Source organism: Cavia porcellus, unplaced genomic scaffold, assembly GCF_034190915.1.
Source record: "Cavia porcellus strain 051 isolate PalLab524CR breed Dunkin Hartley unplaced genomic scaffold, mCavPor4.1 scaffold_15, whole genome shotgun sequence".
Taxonomy (NCBI): Eukaryota; Metazoa; Chordata; class Mammalia; order Rodentia; family Caviidae; genus Cavia; species Cavia porcellus.
This window is the reverse complement of record NW_026947498.1, coordinates 5,760,466-5,784,654: the sequence shown is the minus strand read 5'-3', so window position 1 is coordinate 5,784,654 and position 24,189 is coordinate 5,760,466. Positions and strand designations below refer to the sequence as shown.

General features: G+C 51.4%; 1 protein-coding gene across 1 annotated transcript in view; it reads left to right on the top strand.

The window, feature by feature from the left end:
- Positions 1-24,189, top strand: part of Kcnj6 (potassium inwardly rectifying channel subfamily J member 6) — a 240,036-nt gene that overhangs the window by 199,852 nt on the left and 15,995 nt on the right. The window lies entirely within an intron of this gene.

The following is a 24,189-nucleotide window of genomic DNA, read 5'->3' as shown; positions in this document are numbered from 1 at the left end:
GACAGGTGGCTCCAGGACCAGCGGCAGGGCCAGCACTGGCCCCATACAAAGGTGCATACTCAGTTGTTGCTGGGGAGACAGACAGAGGGTGGCTATGGTCACTGTGTAGACACCAGCTCGACTGTAGCAGACTGACTGGTGGTCACTGAAAAACTGTGTCCCCTCCTGGGCTCCCCTAGAACTATTGAGAAAAGGGTCCTTGCAGATGCAGTTAGGGTAAGGAGCTCACAGTGAGCACAACCTGGATTCCCCAAGGAGTCCCTAAAGCCCATGTGTCCCTTAAGTCACACAAAGACTCAGGAGACAGTTTCCTGTTGTGCGAAGCCGCAGCGGCCTGGTACTCGGTTACTGCAGCCACAGGGAAATTAAGACTGCGGCCACTAGGCAGACCAAGGTCATCCCCGGGAGAGCAGGGGTGAGATGCCTCCCCCTGAGGGCAGAATGGGGCAGCCTGATCCCAGCCCAGCCAACAGTTTCCTAAGAACTATGGCCAGCCAGCGATCAGCCCAGCGTGGAAAGGCGGTCCACAGGGGTAGGGGGTCCCCGAAGGTCGCGGTTGCTCCCGAGAGTTCTGACTTTCTAGAGAAAGTGGTTTGTGTCACTCCCCACCCACCTCTCCCTCCTCCTCATCTTCTTTTCTCTGTTCCTACATCGCTCTTTCCTGCAAGCTGAGTCTCCAGCAAAATTCACCAGCTACACTGCACTCACAGATGGAAAGTCTAGTGAACATCAAAATAATTAAAAATCGTATGTTTTCCTTTTGGCCTTTTAGGGTAAGGAAAAATTAAAACTCTGAGCAGAAATCCCCAAGGAAGCACCCTCTCCAGCCAAATGCCATGGGCACCGCCAGGTCAGATCAAATCATAGCTGAGGCAGGATCCAGTGTTAAATTCCCCAGATGGGCACCCGTCATCCTCTGCATAGACTAAGAACAGGATAAGAACTAGCCACAGACGGAGAGAAGGCGCCCATCAGAGGAGCCACCCAAGCTCTCGGATCACCATCCAGCGACTGCCGGATCATCTCTCCTTGTCTCTGAAATTGAGAATTTCTAGTTGTCAGCACCAACTGGCAATTTCAGGGAAGCTCAAGAACTCTCAGCCTCCGCAGAGAATCAGAGACAACAGAAACCTTGTGTCTCAGTGCTGTGATTCTCCGCCAGGGTCACAGAAAGCAGAGCTTTGCACACCCAGAGATCTAAGAAACAGACAGTGCTGTGGGATTAGCCAGAAATCCTGCAGTTAGCGCTACATCCACAAGCAGTGTGACCCTCAGTCCCGCGACTCTCGAAGGGAATCCCTGCAGAAATCACGTTGGCTGGGAGCCATGCACGCTGCCTGGGGAGAGGGGACGCTCTGGGTGAGCACGAGGTCCTGTGCGCAGGGTCAAGGATGCTCCGTGAAGTGGTCGTGGCCGTGGCGGCTGCAGTACTCTCCCCAGAGCATATATTTGCGGGAGTTCCCCAGGGAAATACAGGATGCCAATGAGACGTAAACATGCACCTCCAGGTGCAAACATACCAAACGGGCACCTGCCAAAATACATGCATGCATGCCATGCCTCGGTCACTTCCCTCCTTGCTATTTGAGTCCACAGTCAGCTGGCTCCAAGGCAGGACAGGATGGCAAAGGGGCCTGGCGGAGGAGGCCGCTCGAGGTAGGCTGCACCAGAAGCAGAGAGCCAGGAAGGCAGGGAGATGAACCCTTCCAGGCCACGCCAGGAAGAGGCCAGGGGCCGCCTCTTCCAACCAACCCCACCTCCTAAGACCAAGCATGCTATGAGCCCCAGAATCCAATCACCTTCCCCCAAGCCCCACCCAGGAATGCAGGAGGCTTTGGGGACACATTAGATATAAACTCTACCACACATGCATACACTTCTGTCTTTAGATAGATGATACACACACGCATGTATATGTCTAGAGCAGAGGCAGGCGCGTAGGTGCTTCGTTTTAAGGGTCAGCTCACACATTAGCGGGGGCCAAGGAGTCCTGAGATCTGTGACCGGGAAGCTGGAACACCAAGAAAGGCAGCGATGCAGTTTCGATCCAAGTCTAAGCCCAAAAGCAAAGGAAGACCAATTCCCCAGCTCAAAGGCCATCAGGAGGGCAGAGCAATTCTCTTCCTCTCTGCCGGGGCCTTCAGAGGGAAGGATGGGGACCACCCACACTTTATTCCGTCCACCAACCCAAATGCCAGTCACACTCTGAAACACTCCCTGGAGCACCTGAAATAACTTTAAGCAACCCTCTGGCACCCGGTGGCCAGGCGTGACAACGTAAACCCGATCCTCCTGGGATGGATCCTCGGGGATGGTGGCCATCTCCGCATGAGCGCAGGGGCCAGAAGCCTGAGAGACTGGCTCAGTGTCACACATTCTGTCGGGGCAAAGGGCTGGGTGACACACAACATACAGCTACGGGGAGCACAAAGTCTGGAAGCCACACCCTCCACAGCCCTTGGTGTCTTGGAAGCCGGTACTGCATTGTCCTGGGTGCGGCCAGCACCGCCCTGGGCCCCGATTCATCAGCCCTGGGTCCAGCTGTGGAGGACAGCTACGTCACTCTGCGTCCCCCTTGGCCTCCGCCATGCCTGTCACTCTGAATGTTTCCAAGAGGCTGCTGCTTTGGAATTTCCTGACCAAGTCAGAACTTCATAACCTTCCTCCACCCTAAAAAGGAATAAAAAAAAAGAAGAAAAAGAAATATAAATACCGGGAAAAGGATTGAAAATGAGCTACACTTTGCTGCTGGCCAGTAGCAAAGCCAGCTAAGGGAGAAGAAAGCAAATTATGAATCTAATTCTGCATCAGAGAAAGACAGAGCACGGTGTGGCCGGTTATCTATGCAAGCGCAGAGCTGCAGCTACAGTCAAGGAAGGCCGAGCCTCCCTGCCCCATGTCTGTGGACGCCCCCAGCTGCTTCAAAAACACTATGAGGATGCATCACAAAGCTCCTCCAGGTGGGCACCTAGGGTTCTGGAACCAGGTCTAGAAGAGCAAATGTGGTGCTCGAGTCACTTCCTGAGATGATGGGGTGCTGGGCTTTGTCGGGTACCAGCCACATCGAACTTTCCCTTCCTGGAGTGCCAGGCCCCCGAAACCCCTCTTGTCGGGGTTCACCCTACCCCTCACTCACCAGCAGCACTTGCCAGGGAGTTGAGTGTTGATGTCGTGTCTCTGTCCATTCACGGGGAGCCCTATGTCTCCCCCACTCCTCCTCCTCGGCTTCAGGCCCTGCGCTTGTGGCTTGCCGGTCACCGTAGTTACACCTCACATTTGCTGAGCACATAGTGCACCCTGATTCTGAACCCTCCCTGTGCGCTGCCCGCTGTGGTACAGATTCCGTCACCATCACCTTCATTACATGAGTGAGTACACAGAAGCCCCAGAGCCATCACTGGTGTGTCCAAGGATGTGTAGCTTATGTGCATTATCTTCTTAAAAACTGTTCCAATTTTTAGCAGCCCGTGTTGGAGGCCCATCGTGATGGCACCCATTGTGAGCAGGTGCTGCACGCACATAACACATCTCAGTTCTACTTCCCTTCTCTCTCTCCCATCTCCCGGTCCCTCTCCTTTTGCAAAAGATTCATCTCCCTCTTTCCTATTTTCTATCCTGCACTTGGCTCTTTATTTAGACTGTGGGTTCCTCATAGACGAGAAGCCATGTGACCTTTAAGCTTGGGTGTCCAGTTTATCTCACTTAACATCCCTCCATCACAGTGACAACTTGTCACAAAACTTAGTGAGTGGCTAAAGACAGCCAGCATTTACTGTCTCATGGCTTCTAGAAATGAAGACTTTAGAGTCGCTGGGCTCGGTGGCCTTGGCTCAGGGTCTCCTGTGAAGCTGTGATCCTGATGTCGGCTGGGACAGCCCTCACCGGAAGGCTGAGCTGGAAGCAGAGGATTCCCCTCCACGATGGTCTCACATGGCTGCTGCTTTAGGCCGCAGCTCCCTGCCACACCAGGCTCTCCCTCTTTAGGTCACCCCAGCATGGCAAACCAAGAAATTCAAGGGGCACAGGAGAAGGTCGCAGTGCTTTTTATGACCTAATCTCTGAAGTTACCCATTGCCTTTTGAACTTCAGAAAATGAGTAACCAAGTCCAGCCCACACGAGTGGGGAGGCCAGTGGGGCCCCACTGGCCCTTAAGGAGGACCATCAGAGAACTTGCAGGTGTCACCACAGCACACAGGAGCTGGGGCCGGGCTCAGCTCCCTGGCCACACGCTTCTGCCCTGCATTCCGTGGGTCACACGGAATCTCGGCCACATGTACAAAACTGTCACTTCTGAGGCTGTAACCCTACCTAAATACAGAGGCGCATGTGTGTATTATGGGCTGGCTGTGGGACCAGGTGCCACTGCTGCCCCAGAGGCCCGATGTGGCTGGGAATTGAAGAACAAACCTGTGACCCCAGAGCAGAGGCCTCTGCACAACGTGGAGGCACTGAAGAGTGCATCCCCACCTCTCTGCAGTTCTGCCTGGAAATTAGTTCCAGGCTGTGCTCGCTTCTCCCAGAGGCGTGGATCTGACGGTTCTGACCATGCGTTCACCAAAGCTTCCTCTTGCCTGCAGGCTTCCGTACAAGGTCCTCTGATGCCTTTCCCTAGCCTTCCCTACCCAGCATCCCCCGCAGGCCTGTGTACACTGCAGTGAGCCAAGCCTCCGGCCTGAGGAGCTGCCCACTGGATGTGGATATGGGCTGTGTCCACCTTACACTGTCTCCTGAGAAGCCTTCTTCTTTTGGGACCCTCCCCAACTCTTCCCCAAGTAGTCAGTTCTTGCTCGTTGGTTCCATAGAACTTTTACACACCAAATTGCATTTAATTCTTTATACTGTGAATTTCTACCCTCCACTGGGAAGATTGTGTGAGATCTGCTGTCAGTGGGGTTGGAAGCCAGCACCCCAAATGCTTGTCAATAGCAGGACAAATGGATGGATGGATGGATGGATGGATGGATGAATACATGGGTGGATGGACTGTTCATTTAATGGATAAATGATTGAATGGGTGAGTGAATGAATGGAGTGGTGGACAAGTTGATGAATGAGTGGGTGGATGGATGTTTGGATGGATGGATGGATGGATGGATGGATGGATGGATGGATGGATTCACGGCTGGGTGGATAAATTGATTCACGTATGGTTAGATGAGTGAGTTTATGGATAAGTGGTTAGGTAAGTAGACAGGTAATAGGAACAGAGCTTCTGATCCCCTGGAGCTTGCAATAGTCAAGTAAAAATATTTTCACTGCATATTCTGGAGAAATTTATGAAGAAAAATGTCATGGGAAATAACCTAATCAGGACAAACTCATATGAAGGACTAATTCTAAAAATTAATACAAATAACAAAAAGGAAGAAAAGAAAGGACAAATAAAACAATATTTTGCAAGCAAAATGATTTGTTCTCTAGAGCAAAGTGGGGTGATTTGGGGGTTTTTGCTTTTCTCCAAATAAGTACAAATAAATCCTTTTGGCTACCTTGACTCTAAATGGAAGACAGGGGGCCACACCTGCCCAGTTGGGGGCGGGGACTGAGCCATTGTCAGGGCAAAGCCCCTGTCTCAGGGATGAGTTTACCCCAGAGTCCGGTCCTCCCTCACCCCCAGGCTTCCCAGCTGTCCTACAGCCACTGGCAGTGTTCCAAGCCAGCGGGGTGGTGGGCACTGCTGGCATTCGGGCATCCGGAGAGAGAAACGTGCAGATTTCTGTCCCTGGAGTTACCTTCCCAAGCAGAAAGAACGGCAGCCTAGCCGAGGCCCACCCAACAGTCAGGTGGGGACAGAACTTCAGTCACCACCACTAAGGTCTGGGGTCCCTGCCCTGGGGACCAGCAGAAGTCACGAAGGGGCTGGGGAGCTGCTGGGCTACAAGTTTCTCTCTTGGCCCAGCACTACGGACATGGGCGGGGCTCCTTTCTGCCGGGCCCCTCCTCTGTGTTGTGGGCTGCTTGCTGTACCCCCAACCCACTCTTTAGAGCCAGTACAGGTAGCAACCCTGCCCCAGTGACAAGCCAAAATGTCTCCAGACATGGCCAAGCTCCCCAGGTGGGCGAGGTCCCCCATAGAGAAGGCCTGCTCTGCCTGCACTGCGGCCTCCTTGCTTCCCTGAGGTTTTCTTATTACCCTTTAGGTGCGGGACAGCCAGGGCCTCCTGCATGCCAGGCAAGCACTGACCCACTGCACTACACTCAGGCCTCTCTCTCCCTTGGCTCTGCTCCTCCACTTTGCCCCTTCTGGACAGTGGCCCCAAGTGCAGCACAGAGGTACAGAAGGGAGGTGCCGGCCCCCTGCAGCAGCCCCCAGCTGCCCAGCACCCCACACACACACGCCTGCAGTCCCCTGCTTGCCCCATGGCCTCTCCACTGGTGTCGCTTCCCTGTCCACTTCCATGCTGGATGCAGCGACATTTATGAGGTGCCCCGCATCCCCTGGCTGTGGGGTCAGCGCCAGGCAAGGTAGACGCGCTCCCCGTGGGCTTGGTGCAACCCTGAGGATGTGGGCACACAGGGTGCTGGTCACAAGAGGATCATTCTAGCAATGAGAACGTCGGAGTCAGGGTAACAGGTGATGGGCAAGTCAGAGGGGACCTCCTTTTCATCTGCTTGTTTGCTTGTTTGTTGAGACAGGGTCTCACTATGCAGTTCAGGCTGGCCTGGAACTCACTCTGTAGCCCAGGCTGGCCTGGAACTCATGGTGATCCTCCTGCCTCAGCTTCCCGAGTGCTGGGATTACACCTGTGTGCCGCCAGGCTGGCAGGACCTCCTGATTCTCCTCCGGGAGAACAGGGATATCGATGATTCGGCATCTCTTCTGTAACAACCTCGGGGTCGGAGCCCAGGGGACAGATCCCCGAGAGAGACCGCACACAGGCAGCATGGCGAGCTGAAACCCACCCGGCGCTGGGGACGCGCGCGAGCGCCACCTGGCGGGGAAGCGGCCGCGCAGCCGCTCGGAGTCCTGACCTCCCCTCCCTCTCGCTAGGGTCTGATTTGTGGGTCAACAAGGGTCAGTGCCAGGAAGAAGGGGCTGTAGGTTCTGCAACGATGCTTATTTCACACCAGGGAGCTGCAGCTGCGGCCGCCGGGAGCAAGAAAAGCAGCCGTCCCCGCCGCCCGCAGGGCTCGCTCTGCTGCTAGGGAGGGAAAGGAGGCAGGGCCGGCAGCTGGCCGCCGGAGGGCAGCTGTGTGTGCAGACCAGGGACAGCCCCGGGCGTCCAGGGGTCACGTCCGCGCGGCAACCCCCGCCCACAGCCAGGCCTGAGGGCCTGAGCCTCCCTGCTGGCCTGCGCTGGCCCCTGTCCTGGGGACACCAGTGTCCACCTGTAACCATGCGGGTCCAGGTCCGGCCAGCAGTTCCGATGGGTCCTCTGCAGACTTCCTGACTGAATCTCCAGAGGGGCCATTCCACCTCCCGGAAGTGTCCTGGTCACCGTCTTTTTATCTCTGCCTAACACCACGCACACACACATGCACACACACACACGCACACACATGCACACACACACGCGACTTCACAGGGAGGGGAAGCCTCCTAGGGCTCCCGCGCGGTGCCCCTGACCTCTGTCTGTGTGGTGTCCGCCATGACGGTGGGAACAACCCTGCTTCCAGTCTTTAGTGACATTTTGAGAACTGAGAATTCAGAAGCTTTGGGGCAGAAGAGAAAGCGACAGCCCCCCAGCTGCCCCTAGCTCCCAGGTTCCAGCTCAGGTCAGACTGCGCCCCTCAGGGTGCGTCCCCCTCTCGCCCTCTCCTCTCTCTCCGACCCCACTCTGGCAGAAAGAAAGCGACAGGGCCCCCTGTCCCCAAACCCTCTTCCCACAGTGCCTTCTCCACATCCTGTTCTTCCCATGAAAGGGGGGCCCAGGGAGCCACTGAACCCCGGACTGAAGGAAGGAAGCACTAGCTGTGAGCCGACCAACCCTGGGCGCATGCTCCTGCCCCCACCTGTCCACAGGGTGACTCTGTGACTCCCCTTCCCCTGCTTCCACCACAGGCCATCGAGTGGGGAGGGACCCTGCTTCGCTGCAGGAAACCCACAGTGGTTTGGGTGCTGGAGTTTCTGGGGACGCAGGTGTCCCCGGAGGACTCTGTTGTGCAGAGATGCACGGTATATGGAAGCCCCTGTACCTGGCCGCAGTTCCCCCAGCACAGCAGAGTCACCTGAGGTCCAGACAGTGGGTTTCCTCCCAGGGAAGGGTTCACTCGAGCCAAGATCAGGATCATTGTGGGCTTCCGATGGTCCTTGAGTAGCACCCCAAACTCCACCTTCCGAGCCGCCTGACTGACCCTTCCTGCTGGCCCTTACCCTGCCCAGTGCAGGGCAGCTCATCCCTGTTAGGTCCTGTGGGCACCTGGCCTGCTCCATCACTTCTAGTGGAAGGCGGGTCCTCAGTGAGCCCCCACTTTGCAGCACCTGAGGGGCTCAGGCCTAGGGAGCGTGAAGCTAGCACAGAGGATCCCCCAAATCTCCAACATCTTGTCCAGTGTTCCTGGTGGCCTCTCTATGACATCCTCTAGATGGACACATCAGTTTTTTCAAAAAGGAACTCAAGCTACAAGAGGAAATGCTGGGACTGTTGTCTCTTAGGAAGAGGAGATGAAAGGGGAGGGGAGGGGAGGACAGGGAGGGGAGCAGAGACCCAGACCCCAGACCCCAGACTCAGCCAGGAGGACACAGACAGGGACCATGCTCAGGGGTGAACTATCTTCAGTTTCCTGTGGCTGCCATAACCCCGGGCACAGCCTTGGTGGCTTCCCCAACAGGCTGCATCCTCCACCAAGCAACACAGAGCACAGGCTGCTGCTTACTGGGCAACCCTGTCCCTGCTCTAGTGCGGTTTCCAGGGTCACCTCTGTCCTGTGGCTTGCGGCTGCCTTCTTCTTATCTCTGAGTCCCTCACCTCGTCACCCTCTGTCTCTCCTGAGACACCCTCTGTCTTACCCCCGCCCTTACAGGAGGGCCTGTAATATTTAAGACCATGCAATACTGAAGTATGTGTCTGATTTATTTCACGTACTCTCATGGCCTCAAGGGGCACCGTTTCCTACCAAGGATGCAGTGCAGCCTTCTCTGGGCAGTGTAGTGCTCCACGGGTGTAAGCACCACGTTCCTCATCCATTCATCTTCGGATGGACAGGCAGGCTGCTCCCGAGATGTAGGAATTGTGCTGTTATAAACATGGGTGTGCGTGGGTCACTGTAATACAGTGCCTTTAACTCTTTGGGGAAGATTCCTGGAAGGGGAATAGCTCGAATTTCTAGTACCACTTTTTGAGGTCTCTCCATACTGATTTCCATAGTGTTTGTATTAGTTTACACACCCATCAACAAGGGTTCCTTTCCCCACATCCTCACCAGCATCTGTTGTTATTTGATTTCTTGATGATGGCCAATCTTTCTGGGCTCAGATGGAATCTCAATGTTGTTTTAATTTGCATTTCTGTAATGGCCAGAGATGGTGCATATTTTTCATGTGTTTATTGGCCATGTGTACTTTTTCTTCTGAGAAGTATCTGTCCATTTCAGCTGCCCATTTTTTGACTGTGTCTTTTTGGGAGGGGAGGGGTACCAGGAATCAAACTCATGTGCTTGCCAGGCAGTATCTCATGCCGCTGAGCAATGTTCCTGGCCCTGGACCATGTCTTTTAAACCTCATTTAAGAGCAATGAATCTGTGAGGTACAGGGAGCTCCCAGTCACACTGCTAATAAAAACCTTAGAATCATATTTGAGAGACTCTCAGCCAAAATGTGGATTCCATCACTATGTTTCAAGATCATGTGACACTGCTCAATTAAATATTTAAATACAGAAAGGAAGGCGAAGCTTTACCCTAAACATCTGCCCAAGGAATAGCACTATAAAATGGCCAGGTAGGTAACCAAAAGTCTTCTTGGCCTCTTCAGCGAAGGGTGGGGCTGGAAAAATGCAAGAGAAGGCAGAGGGGAGAATCGGGTCCCATGTGAGACGCAGTCCTGGAGAATTTCACAGACGGCAGCCGTCCATGGGGCAGAGAAAAGGCAAACTCAAGCCTGAGCAGATGCACCATGCAGGGCAGGGGCGTGCAGGGCACAGGACTTAGTACTTGTCATTCACGGTCCCCAAGAGGAGAGGGCACTGGTCCAGGGACAGAGGGAGCCAGGGAAACTGGTCTTTGGGAGGGTTCCCCTCAGTAGGGAAGGGAAGGGAAGGGAAGGGAAGGGAAGGGAAGGGAAGGGAAGGGAAGGGAAGGGAAGGGAAGGGAAGGGCCAGCTGGATAGCAGGCTCAGCTTTAGCTAGCTTTAGCCATCCTAACAAGTTTGGGGACATTGGGGCTGTCGCTGTGGTTTTATGCCTGGCTCTGGGCTGACGAGGATGTATGGAAAGTGAAATCCCACAAAAGAGGTGGCTGGGAGTGCAGGCTGTGGGCTGGTGGCTGGCATTTGAAGGCTGACCTGATGAGTAAGTTGTCTGTAATTGCTTGCATTTGGGTCACGAGCCCAGATGTCAGAGGGTTAGAACACAGGAAATAGAAGTTCCCTTCAGCGCCCTAACCCAGCACAAAGCTATCGGTGAAACAGCACAATGGATGGCTCCCCTTCCCCGCCCCAGTCTTACACACTTGCAGGCACATGCACAAACACACACACCTTGATCAGGAGACATTCTCAGAAAGACCCCCCCAAAAAAAAAAGAAAGAAAGAAAGAAACTTTTAGGATCCAAAGAAACAAGCTAAAAAGAGCCATGCCCATGTAAATAAGAACCCAGCTCTAATAAGGGTAATGATATCTGTGCTGAATAGATGGTGTTATTAGGAACATGCTAAGTGCCCTGTGCTGAATAGATACTTGTGTGTCATCTCATCTGCACTATGACCTGCCGTCCTCAGACTGGCACAGATGAAAGGGACCATCCTTCCCTCCAATCTTACCCACACACTCCACGTCTGTGCAAGCACAGCTTTTAAAATGAAACTCACTGTAAAACACGCCGTGGCCCAGAACCCTGGTACCTGCTGTTCCTTCTCTCTCAAGAACTCCAAGTGTCCTGGAACATGCTGGACCTTCCTCCTGGGAGGGACAGCGAGATGAGAGGACAGAGATTAGCCAACAAGGAACACAGTGCTGCTATTCAGCTCCTCCTTGTCTTTCTAAGGCAGAACCCAATGGATGATTCAGCTCGTGATGACCAGCACATCTCCCCGGGGCACTGAGAGGCTAGAAGTATGATAGAAATTGACGGGACACTCCTGTTGTTACAGGGCCTCCAGGTCCGGACAGCACTTGGATGCCTCATGGTGGCGATGGGTGAGGCATGGCAGGGGTGATGTTGTCACACCAAGTTTTCATTTGTGTTTGAAAATGTCTCATTTCCCACGCAATATCCAAAACTCATCTATGAAATGCCAAACTCTCCTTGGTTACATTTTTCACCATAAATGTTTTGGCATGAGGCAGGAAGAGATTAGCTAACGTGTGTGCTTTAAATCAATACCTCAAAACTGGATTTAGACTAAAGGAGACTCCCAAGAAGGCAACACATACGCTTACAAGGAGGTAGTAATTCAGAAGGCTGGCCTCGGAGTCTACAAACAAAACCAAATGCTTGACAAGACAGGAAAAGTCCAAGCTTGAAGAAAGATGCAGGTTCCTTAACAGATTCAGAAGGAGACTTTCCTCGATTTCCTCCCTTGTCCAGTAGTAAAGAACCATAAATGCCCAGCGTGTCGTAAGACAGACTGTATACTTGGCTAAATTCATGGATATCTTGGGACATTCCCCAAAAAAAGAGCATTTGAATTTGTGACAAAGTTCCAGAAAAGGCTGTCGTGTGCCTCTATGCGTGGTTTCCTAGTCCTGTAACTGCCATCGAAGGAGCAGGGCTGCCCTGGGTATAGTTGTGCCCACCTTCTCTGGGGCTACTACAGCTCCAGCACAGCCTGGACAAAAGCTTGCTTACTGACCATGGGTCAGCCAGTGCACTGTCACCAAGGTGCAAACACACAGATTGCAAACACTGATTTTCCAAAGTGTGCTTAATGTTGCCACTTAAGATTGCATTTTTTTAGGTGCTTCTGGAACATCAGACAGATTCATAGCCCTGAAGGGAAGTCAGGGGGCGAGGTTGGCACGTTCTGTTCCCTTCCACAAGTAAATTATCCAGTTTCTAAATCGAGCATTGGACACATGCGTCTTAAACGGCAAAGACCCAGCTCAGTTCAGGGAGAACTAAAAAGATGTTATTGCTTTTATAAATTTGTCTCTTCTACTTCCTTCCTGGTTGCTATGGCTTGAATGCAGCCCCCTAAAATTTATAGGTTGGAACTTTAATTCCCTGATGTGGCAGTGTTCAGGGTTCAAAGTTGCCAGAAGGGTTGGTTGGGTTCATGAGAGCAGAACCTTTGTGCAGGGGTTAACGCGTTTCTTAGGGAAATGGCTCAGCGGGAACACGGTCCCCTTTCCTCTGTTCCCTACCTGTCTGCTCACCATTGTGCCTTCCACCGTGAGCTAAAGTAGCACCAGGCCCTCACTGGCAAAGCAGCAGACCCCAGCACTGTGCTCTGGGACTTCCACCCTCCAGCAGCCTGAGCCCAAAGAAACCTCTTTTCATTGTAAATTATCTACTCTCCACCATTCTGTTAAAGCAACAGAAAAAGGATTAAGACATTTGCACTGCCTTTGTGAATCAGTCAACCAAAGCCACTGCTTTTGGCTAAAAGTCCTCTGAAGCCTGTTTTTGCAAAGGTCAGCACAGGTGTTCTTGCCACAGTGGTCACTCCCGAGCTGCTGCTTCCCTGGTCCACCAGCCCTGTTCCCCAGCAGGAAGGGCACTCCCGATCTTCCTGAAAATGATTTTGAGGTGAGGACAAAGGAGAGTAAACTTGGCTATTGTTTTGCCCCCTATTAGCCATAAGAATCTAAAACATGTCCAAGGCTTTGCTTTTTGACAGGCTGTTAACAAGGCAGAGGACAAATGGGTCCTGGGAGAACAGGAAAGTTTATCACTCTGCAGATTGATCAAAAGTGGCTCCCAAGGTGCAGAATGAATGAAAACATAAACAATTATGAAAAGGCAATAAACCTGAAGAATGGCAGGGCCAGGCCTAAGTTCTGCTTAATTTTTAGCGACTGTTCTCTAGTTCCTCTCTGCTCCTGGAAAATCAGACGGATTCATAGCCCTAAAGGGAAGTCAGGGGGCGAGGTTGGCACGTTCTGTTCCCTTCCACAAGTAAATTATCCACTTACTAAATCGAGCGTTGGACACATGCATCTTACACAGCAAAGTCCCAGCTCAGTTCGGGGAGAACTAAATGTTGTTTTAATAAGCGTTAACGGCTTTATAGCCTTACGCAAATTAAATGCCAATCTGCACAAGTTCTCGCTGTCTGGTAGCCTCCTGTCTTTAGGAGACCCTTCTCCTTATTTTCACTTTTCAAGATAATTCCCCAGCATCTAGTTTGCAGCAGTAGGTGAGCCACAGAAGAGGTCCCGGGGGAAGGAGAGAGGGTGCCAGCAGCTTCCACAGGATGCCAAGTTTAGCTGTCCTTAAAGTGCCCTGCTCGATGTCGCCTTAGCTCAGAGCTGCAAATGGTAGATGGAGACTGAGACAGTGTGGGTTCTGCTAGCCTGCACCCCTCTCCCAGCCCCCTGCACCCACCCATCCCTTGCCTGTTTCCTACTCTAGCGCCTTCCCAGCCCTTGAGAGCACCAAATCCTGACAGTGAGACCACCAGGGATTCCCAGGCCTCGAAACCCACAGTGAAACCCACAGCCCTAAAACTCATAAATTCTCACATTAGCTTTGGTTGAATGCAGCTTCCCTTGACCCACTGTGTTATCTCTGATGTTAGCATTGTCTCCCTACCTGGGTTTGTGTCACTGTGAGCATTTGTTTGTGTAAGAAATGCTGCTTACACTCCTGCACATTGCTTTAATGCCCTAATGTTTTATTAAGCATTTACCATGCCCTACTCTGGATACTCTTCCACAATACAGATGCCGTCCCAGCTCTGAGTTTACGCCCATCAAAGAGCATGGGAGTTGGATAAAGAACTACAAATGTGAGCCAGGCATAGTGGTGCATGCCTGAACCTCAGCCCTCAGGAGGATGAAGCGGGAGGATCGTCACGAGTTTGAGGCCAGCCAGGGCTATGTAAGACTGTGTTTAAAAAAAAAAGTTACAAATGTGATGAGTGCCAGGAAGGATTAGCCATGTGAAAGGAGAGAGGTGGGGGAGGAGACCATGCCAGCCAGGGGAGCAGGACCCCAGGAAAATCCTATCAGAAGATTGGATTTCATTCTGTGAGCAAAGGATGATGCGGAAAGGCTCTCAGAGGGGCACAGAGCAACCCAGACTGCTTGCTTCCAAATGCTTTGAGTAGCATTTGGAGGCTGAAATCAGAAGCATCAGCCCTGGAAGTCAGAGCTAAGGGAGCACAGGCTGGGTAGTGGCAGTGGTGGGCAGACATAGAGGTTCCAGATGTATTCCCAGCCAGGTGCAGTGGTACACAGCCCCAAACCCAGCACTTTGGGGGCTGAGGCCAGAGGATCACAAGTTTGAGCCTGACTTAGGCAACTTAGCAACTTAGAGGGACTCAAAATAAAAGGGTCTCAAAATAAAAGGGGCTGAGGTGTAGCTCAGTGCAAAGGCCCTGGTTCAATACACACACACATACACACACACACACTGTTCTAGATTTTAAATTGACTGTGGGTACTAAAGGATTGGACAAGAGGCCAGGGAGGTAATTCTGTCCAGGCAGTGGTCCCACTGGCTGGGATCAGTCGGGACGTCAGGGTAAGGAACAGGATAGGAGGGAAAAGCATTTTGGGTTACCCACATTCCCCAAGCCATCAAGAGAAGCAGCCAAGTGGACGGGGGTCTAGAGATGAGAGGTGGCTTCAGGACTGGAGATGTAGTTTAAAAGTCAACACATTACAGTCATATGTTTATAACTTTATATGCTAGCACAGAAGAAACTCAAGTCGCTAGCACCTTCTGACAACTGCCAGCTACACTGTTACGGACTAACGGACTCACGGGGTTTCAGCTGCCCAATGCAGGGACTTAAAATCCTGGGACTGCCCGGACAGGGAAAATGCTCCTCCAGAGTTCTGCAAACACAGCTCCTCCGGCTTCAGGGGCCCACTCCTGCTGTGCTACAATAAAACAGAAAAGAAGGGTGTGTGGGGAGCCCTGGAAGCTAAAGCTGGAGACTGATCGCAGGTGAGGGACCAAAGCAAGGCCAGCCCTGAAAACACAGAAAGCCCAGGACAAGCCACCTACACCAGCTGCTCGGGCTCCAAGAAGCCGAGAGTCCAGCCAGCCGGGCAGACAGGTTGCTAGGCTGGGGGCTAAAACTGTCATCGTCCTTGTGAGTGTATAAATAATCACACTATAGTAGGGTGAGCAGTTCCTTCTCTGCCATCAGGGGAGAGGGCTCCTCCTGATCGCAAAACAAAAGGCGTGAATGAGGCCACGCAGGATAGGAAGAGTGCAGGAGAGAGAGGAGGCCTGGACCTGAGAGGAGAGCCTGCGGGCCAAGAGGACGCCAGCAGGGGGGCAGGAACCAAGGCAGGCGCTCGGGAGCTACTGAACTTGTTCCACCACAGCACCTTTGCCTGAAGACTTTGCTGTGATGGCCAGTCTATTGCCTGGCCGGAACAGTGGCTCCCCAAAGTGTTGGTCCGTGAGGAACTTGATTAGCAGGACCAGAACACTGAGAGTTCGCCTCTACTATGGCTGGCTCTGGGTTGCTATGGAAACAGTGCAATCTCTCAGAAGCATAATTCCTGTCTTTAACTCCCATAAATTCACGAGTAACCTGCTAGGATAAGCCATGAGCCCACCAGGAAGACCCTGCCTCTGGCTGGAACTGCTCCCCAATATTTAATTATTGTTCTAATTTTCAAATCCAGAAGTTGGAGTCCAGTTTCACTTTTTTACAGACACCCTCAGCCCATCGAAATGAGAAATCTGTGAGCACCTACACTGAGAGCCCCGGGGTCCCAGCGTTCCCCAAGCTTTATAAATACGCCAGATTTTGGCATTCTCAGGATCTCCAATGCCACCTCCCTCCAAGAGGAAGGTATTTGAGCTATAAATATCCTTTTCCATCATGTCAGAGGAGAGTCTTAAGACTTTTAAGCCAAATTGCAAAAAGTGTGTTTTAAGAGTATTTATAAGCTCTTAGATAAGTAGATGGAACTCACTTTATTTCTCTGCAACAGAAATTAAGTTTCTTAAACTTCCTGTTTCCCAGGAGGAAACCAAAAAATGATTAAATTTGCTGATTAAAGGTAACTCAGACACTTTCTGTTTAAATGGGGTTAATCCTGATTGATGCTCATTCCACAGGCCCCCTCTCCATCCCAGAGGGACTTGAGGTGAGGTGGCTTGATGGCATTTTGCTGGGGAGTCTGGCCTGGGGACGCCCAGTCTCTGTTGTTCCCTGAAGCACTGGGGCACCCTGAAGAGGTGCCATCCCTGCAGGTCCCCGCCACAGTCTGAATGAAACTTGTTCTGTCCTCTGTCTATTGGTCCCAGCAGAAGGCTCTGGAAGCTCCTAGCCTCTACACTCACGGAGCACTGGTACATGTAAAATATGATCAACAAACACAATGAATGTCTAAGTTTCTAAAACTGCACTACAGTAAAGGACACACACCGCTAATTCCCCACCCAGAATCCCCCCTCTCACCCCAGCACACTCATCCCTTCATTCTTGCCGTGTCCTGCAGCAGCTCTGGAGTCCTCTTTTCTGAGGGTCTTCTGTTGTGCTATCCTGTCCTAGATGTCCTGAATCCGTTCAAAACGTTTCCCTTTCATGGTCATCTTGACTTTGGGGATGAGCCAGAGTCCCACAGTGTCAGATCTGGTGACCCACGTGGGAGAGAACATAGGGTCACGGTTTCCACACCAGCCTTTCTGGTGGATGGCGCTCAGCAGCGGCATTCACCGTGATTCCGATCACATTTCTTTTTTTTTTTTTTTTTTTTTCAATTTTTTTTTAAATTTTATTTAAGGAGAAAAGAAAAAAAAAGCAGGGAAAGGGTACAAGTTATACAGATTTACAGAAAAAAAATGAACAGTAGGAAATCACTAGTTAATGGATTACATATTGTCATCTTAGAAATAATTGTTCAAGTCACTAAATTAAAGCTTGTAAAGTGGACATTCCATCAATGATACTGCAAACAGTTCTGTTCATTGATCCAATAAAACTCTGTGATATCATTTTCTATCTTATACACTTAAATATACATGCAGTTATATAGTTTGGAGCACTTTCTTTTCCTCTCTTTTGTACCATGACTATTACACATTTTGGGTTTCATTGCTCCCACAGTTCTTATTACTTTTTAGAAGAGAGTAAAACCAAATGTGACATAACAGAACATCATGAAGACAGTCAGGCAAGGGTCTTGGAGAACGGCTCAGGAAAGTGGTGACAGCTGTGGGAAGAGTGAGGGGCTGCGTCCGAGCGCTCTGGTGGCGCAGTCTCTTACCGTACCTATGCTTTTAATGTCACCCTTTGCTGCCGCCATGTGCTCATGCTCACCTGCAGCTCCTGGGCTGCTGCTGGGCACCCAGTAACCGGGGCTGCTCTGCAACCCTGAAATCCTCCAGAACTCCAGAAATAACCCTCAAGTGCCTGGCTTCTCCAGCTCCTGCTCAGAGTCTCTGGGATCTTTCCATCTTGGCCTTCTTCACACAGAAAGGTTAGGCCCAGGGCAGGAGTTCTGGGCCCCTTCTCGAAATGCTGGGTGGCACCCAGACCCTGTCACACACCTCCCTCCCGCACACCCTGACCCTCTCCCCGGTGCATCTCACGTGCATCTGCTCTCTTTGTGGGACAGGAATCCTTCAGGTCCCCACATGTGGCTTCTGGACTCCCAAAGCCTGGGCTGTGCTTTGTTTTGCTGTGTTGTATTTTGTTTTTCTCAGCAAAGCTTTGCCCCTATCAGTGAAAGCCTGGCTTCCAGGTCACTGTGGATTTCAAAAGTGTCACTCACAGTGTGTCACAGCTGATGGGTCCCTTTTGTCCCAGGCTCTCTCCACCGACCCTGTGAAGTGTCCGTGTGGAGGTGCCACCAGCACCAGCTCAGGAATCATGGGTCTGTCACATTCCCAGCGATTTCCCCCCACATGTTCATTTGTCCCGCTGGGAAAACTCAGGCTGCAGGAATAATCTAGAAAGTTGGGTTTCCTTGGCCAACAGCCAGAGCAGGGAACCCTAACGGTTCCCTCTGTGCTCTGGACCTCAGCACCCCACTCTGTACCCCAGCTGTGTGAGTCATCTCTAGGTCATCTACACGGGAGACCGACTGGTCTCGCATCTCCTACCCACCATCCCTTTCAGAACACAAAAAGAAGTAGATTCAATCAGCACCCGCTTAAGCAATCCCTCTCCTCGGTGTCAAACAGGGTCGGGCATCTACGAAGATCACGCTGGCCCCATCCTTCGCCACCCTTGCCTTCTCTCCTCATCTTCAGGTCACCTCATGAAAACTTTCTTAGTACTCACCCCCACCCTCCTGCTCCCCCAGGCCCCTCTGTACCACTTGCTAGGTGACCTCCATGTCCGAATCTTGGTGTTTTTCAGTTTGGGGCAACTGTGTCTGTCTTCAGCCATTGACACTGCTAACACTCAGCCTTTCCTGGCACTCTCTCCCCCTTGGTTTCTGTCAACCTCTGCCCTCGGGACATTCCTCCTGCATCTCAGTACTTGGGGAAGCTCCTCCTCCTCCTCCTGCTCTCCCCTCTCCTTCCTCTCCCCCCCCCTCCCATTACCCCTTCCCCTCCTCCTCCCTCAATGGTAAATGCTCTCAGCCTTCCTCTCTTCCTGAGCACCCTTCCCCAGACGATCTCCTGGGCCTCCTCCACTCCCACCTCCATGCTGTGGACACCCCACTGCATATGTCTTCTCGACTGCTTCTATGGTTTGGGACCAGCTTATCCCAGAGGACTCTTCCACATTTTTCCATGTCTCAAACTCACAACAAACTTAGCCTCCCCAGGCCAAAGTCCTAATCTTCTCCCACTCGTGATTCTCCGTGGCCCTGAGCCTCGCTCTTGGCTCCTTCCCTAACTCGGCCTCACCTTGATCCATCCCAGGGGACTGTCCACCTGTCCCCTCATGTCCACAGCTTCCGTTCCAGTCCCAGTGCTGTCATTTCCCTCTCGGCTCCAGAAGTCACTTCCTGTATATTCCTGTACTCCCATAACCCTCCTCTAAGGCACCTTCCAGAACAATATTCTCATTCTATGCCCAGCTCCCTACTCACACCCACACACTAATCCTCTTTAAGGGTCTTGAATGCCCCAGGAACCCTCTGCCACAGGTCCTGCTTCAGGCCACGGCCCTCTGCCCGTAGGGGACTTACTCTTACCCCATCCACCCACCTCTGGGCTCATCCTGCAAGTCACAGGGCAAAAAGTCCCATCCCCAGGGACATTCCCATTAATTTCCTTTCCATTGTCTCCCGGACGAAGCTGCCACGGCATTGCTCCTGTCACAGCTGTAATTTTGCATTGATCCAAATGTCTATTCATTCCCAGCGGACTGTCAGTAAGTCTGATGAACCCAACAACCATGACCATCCTAGCCCGGGGTCCTGAAAGTGCCTGGCACATGACAGGTCCTCGACAGACAGGTGATGAATAAATACGTGAATTTCAATTTCCTGCTTCTTTTGTCGATTTAGTTATTAATAAATGCTTACTGTCTCTATTGCCAAACATGGGATGGAAATGAAGTGACGGCCAAGGTTCCTGCCCAGGGGAACCCCCGATTCCAGACCCAAGAAGAACACAAAAACTGACCACTGCAACTCCAGACACGGGGAAGCCACGCAGGGCACCTGTTATCCAGCCGCAGTTTGAGGTCACCCTCACTTCCTCTCCTCCTCTCCTTCCTGTAGCCTCTACACTCATTTTCCCTACACCACCCTCGTTTTTGCTTCTTTCTGTCTCGTCTGAACCTGAACTCCATGGGCTTCAGTGAGGTGTTGAGCTCCTGACCTTGGCAAACTCCTGCCTGGACATTTAGCTTAAGAGATGGGCATCCAGGAGTCTCCCCAGATTCCCCCAAAGCATCCCTGATCCGATTTAAGAGCCACTGCCTGAAAAGTGCAGAATAAAGAGGTCCATCGCTGAGAGGAGCTTCGTGTAAGAGTAGTTTGAAATGTTCACTGAAGAGCCGTGGAGGCCAAGGCCTGCTGGTCTCACCACAGCCCACCCTGCAGGCCCTTTATTCCTCACTGGAGTCAACAAACAACACAACTCTGCTGCAAGAGGCAACCTACTGGATGCCACTGCTGATTCCACAAGGAAGGCTACGTTGCTTTTCCGTTGCACCCAGGAAGGAGGAGACTCCCTAGTGGCCCCCCAGCCAGAGCCCAGCCATGAGCACCTCGGGGTCCGGAGTCTGGTCACCACTCCTCCGCCAAGACAGTCAGACAGACCACGAGGGTAACAGCGTGCCCTGGTCACACTGCCACGCCAGGCACTCGGACTGAGCCTCAGCCTGTCAGGCTGCAGCCCCTGCAGCTTGATCTCCAGGGCATAGAGATCCAGTTTGCTGACAAGGAAACGAGCAGGCACAGTGATGTCCTTTCCGCATCCTGAAGTGCTGGCTCCGTGTGAAGAGGACTGAGAGGGAGAACACCCATGTGTGCGTGTTTGCGTGTTTTTACTAGAGAAATGCAGGAAGGACAAAGCAGGTGGGCAGAAGTGGGGGAGAAGCCTTCGCGGGGGTGGAAATGGGGCTTTTCCGAAAAAATCTTTTCAGCCTGAGGAAATTTTTTGAACCATTCAAGTAGTCTATACATTACAGAAAAAATAAAAGGATCACAAAAGCTAATCCTAAAAGGAAATACAAAATAGACACTAAGGATCCCAGCTAGTTATCCACTGGACAACACAACCACATACAAAATGAATGAATTCAAGTGACTTTGGAGCACAGTTCCCCCAGTACCTCAGTGAGAACAGCCTAGGATGACAAAGACCTTTTCCATTCTGCCTCCCAGGAGCGTGACTGATAGCGTGGAAAGAACAAAAAGCAGCTGTAAATTCAAGAAAGGTCACTTATTCAGCTCGTGCAAGGAAACCCACTACCACCAAAGGCTGCTCCTTTGAAAGGACTGTGGGCTGATGGAGGAACGGAAAGAAGTTGTAGCGTAGTCTTTGATGAGTGTTCTTTAGGGTGGAATTTTTTGGAAGCAAGGTAGCTTTCCGACTGGTTTTCAGATGCATGTGGCAGTCTCTGACTGGTCCTCAAAGTCCTGATGTGTGCCGTGCGGTTTTTGAGGATGCATATGTAGGGAACATAGATTTTCCTGTCTCAACAGGAAACATGTCTGGTCATAGGCTTCAAGGTCTGAGGCTTGTACAGCTCGTGTAAATGCCAAACCAACTGCATGTGTTTCGTTGAGTAGTCAGTGGTGAGTGCACGGTTTTCTGGGGAACGCAGTTTTTACTGTTAGACAAAGAGATAGAAATATACAAATAGAAGAAAATTCCATTTGAGGTTGATGAGAGGGCTGTCATGATTTCTTAAAAATAATGAGCATTGATCAGCATCTCCAAGCAATTTTCCAAAGACAGGAGCCCGGGCCTCCCTGCTTGGGAGAGAACAAACAGCACTTGTGTGCAGGACAAGGCGGGCGAGGGTGAAAGGAGAGCCCACAGGGAACACAGGCAGGCAGGAGGGAGGGAGTTTAACAGCAGATGGGGTTGTTGGCGGCAGTCGCCTTGGGCTGTGATGCCGCCTCTGTGCTCCATTTTATTTCATGTCCTGTGCATCACTGTGGTCATTATGAGTCACCAACCCTTAAGTGCAGCGCACAACAAGGGTTACAAAGATGCAAATTACCACACAATCTCTGCCTTTAAATGTAGAAATGAATGTGATGGAGAGACCAGAGCTCCCAAGCCTGACGCACCCTCCCCGCACCTACTCACCTGCTGGGCACCACAGCCAAGCCATGCAGGCTGCGGATTTAATTAAACAACAGACTTTCTGTTTTCTCCGCAGAGCACTGCACCGAGGGCCCGCTCTTGGTGAGGGTGCCTTCCTACTGCTGAAGCTACGGCCTTCTTGCTCTGCACCTGAGACCGTGCTCTGGTGGCTCCTCCACTTCCCATGAGGATACCAGTCTTACAGGCTCAGGTCCAACCTGAAGATCAGGAGCCTTAACTGTCTCCCAGGCTCCAAAGAGAGTCACACTGGGGCCAGGACTTAAGGCTAGGGATTTGAGGGGCAGACTCTTTATAGCCCAGGGAAGTTACTGGACTCTTTGCTGTAGTTTGCTCACCTGTACAACAGGGACCACAATGTCTTCTATCCCAGAAAACTGTTGGAAGGGTGAAATGGCAGATTCACATAACACCCAGTGCCTGGCACACAATAAACACTCAATAACATTGATTACTTACTCTAATAATTTATAAATGCATCAAGGATTCAGTAAGAGTGGAATTAAGTGTAAAGGTGTAGGCTGGGCACGGTGGTACTGAAAGGGTTTTGGCCCAGACAGGACACTGTAGCCTGTGAAGCCTTAGAGGCAACCAAGGAGCTCCTATCTCCCCACCCCTAGGAATTTACCTGTGACCACATCTTCCCCGCCCCTAGGAATTTACCTATGGCACCAAACAAAGACCAAGGTGACACAGGTAGCCTTCTAACGTTAAACCACTCTCACGTTGCTAAGGTAAACCTGATCTGTTCATGCCATATCTTTTCCTTATAAACTGTTAGGTTTGGGTATTTTCTCTAGGACTTTTTTCCCCGCACATCCAATTGATACTGGTTTAACATTTCTTTATCTTTTTGTCTTTTCTTTTTCTTCCTATTGCTATACTTACAACTTTCCTATTATTATTATTATTATTACTTGCCTTATAAAATCAGTGAAAAATGATCCTTTTCTATTTCTTGGTCACCATGGTTGTTGTCATTATCCCAAAATGTTTCCTTCAACTATTCTTCAAAATTGACTGAAATTCTAATTTCTTTATGGGAATCTTTTAATGGCTGGGTCTGTGTCATAGTTACTTAAAAGACTCCTGGGCTTTTTACTGCTAAGTGTCCGCAGGTTATGGTTTTAGGACACTGTCCACCACCTCAGTGTGCCCCGGGCTCCGCAGCGTCCCCCTGTGTGTCCAGACTCTGTGCTTTTTTGTCCCCTTAGCGCCCCCCATTCCATCCCTTTTCACCAATTGTCTTTTTTACTGTCAGACCTGATACCCCAGTTGCCTCTTCCAGTCCCACAGAGCAAACTCGGTAACTGTGACCCCCAGTGCCCTCTTGACATAGGGGAAAGAGACTCTCAGCCTACTAGATGTCTGGTATGAGTTTGTGTTCTCTAAAATCGAAGAATGAATTTTAGGAACAACAAAGGTTAAGAGCAGAATATATTTATTGAGAGAAAGAAAGCTTCTATCTGAAGAGAGACAGAAGGGGGTCCTGAGCAGGTTGCCAAGGACTCTGTCTTTTCTAAGGACTTTTATGGAGCAAAACCAGGAGGTGAGGTGGGTCCAAGGTGGGGGAAACCTGGGAACTCGCAAGGTGAGCGCGAGATGGGACAGAACTGTGGTCAACTAGTAAGATTACTTGCTCAGGTAAAGTTGATTAAATCGGGAACAAATGAGAAAGTGAGCCAAGTAGCAAGTGGGCTAAGGAGCAGTGACTCTTCCCATAGTGGCTTGGGGTGGTGACTCCTGGCTTCTTCAGGGTGACAGAGTACTGTTTAGACTATCAATCTGTAGCATGTGTTTGATCCCTTGTCTTGAGACCTGGCCCTCAGCAGAGGTGTCCATCTCCCCCGCTCCCCTCACAGTGGCAAGGTATCTGGGCTTCTGCACTGGCTCCTTCCGGGACCCAGCCCTGTCTGACAGCCTAGAATACTTCTATGTAACCAGCTGCCTGTGACACTCTGATCCCAGCTCACCTGCTTCTGGCCCCGGGCAGTTGCCTGACACGTGTCACTGGCTGACGGATGTCACCCAACTGCTTGCCTGGCTTCCAAGGATGATCACAAGGTCACAGCATGACCTTCAGGAGACCTTGGTACCCTTGCCCTGGTGGGCTCCTCGCTCTATTAAAAAGAAGTTTCTTAATTATATTTTATGAATGCATTCGTGAGTAGATTAACATTTTTCTTCTACCAGAAAGTTCATTTTAACCCAGATTTTAA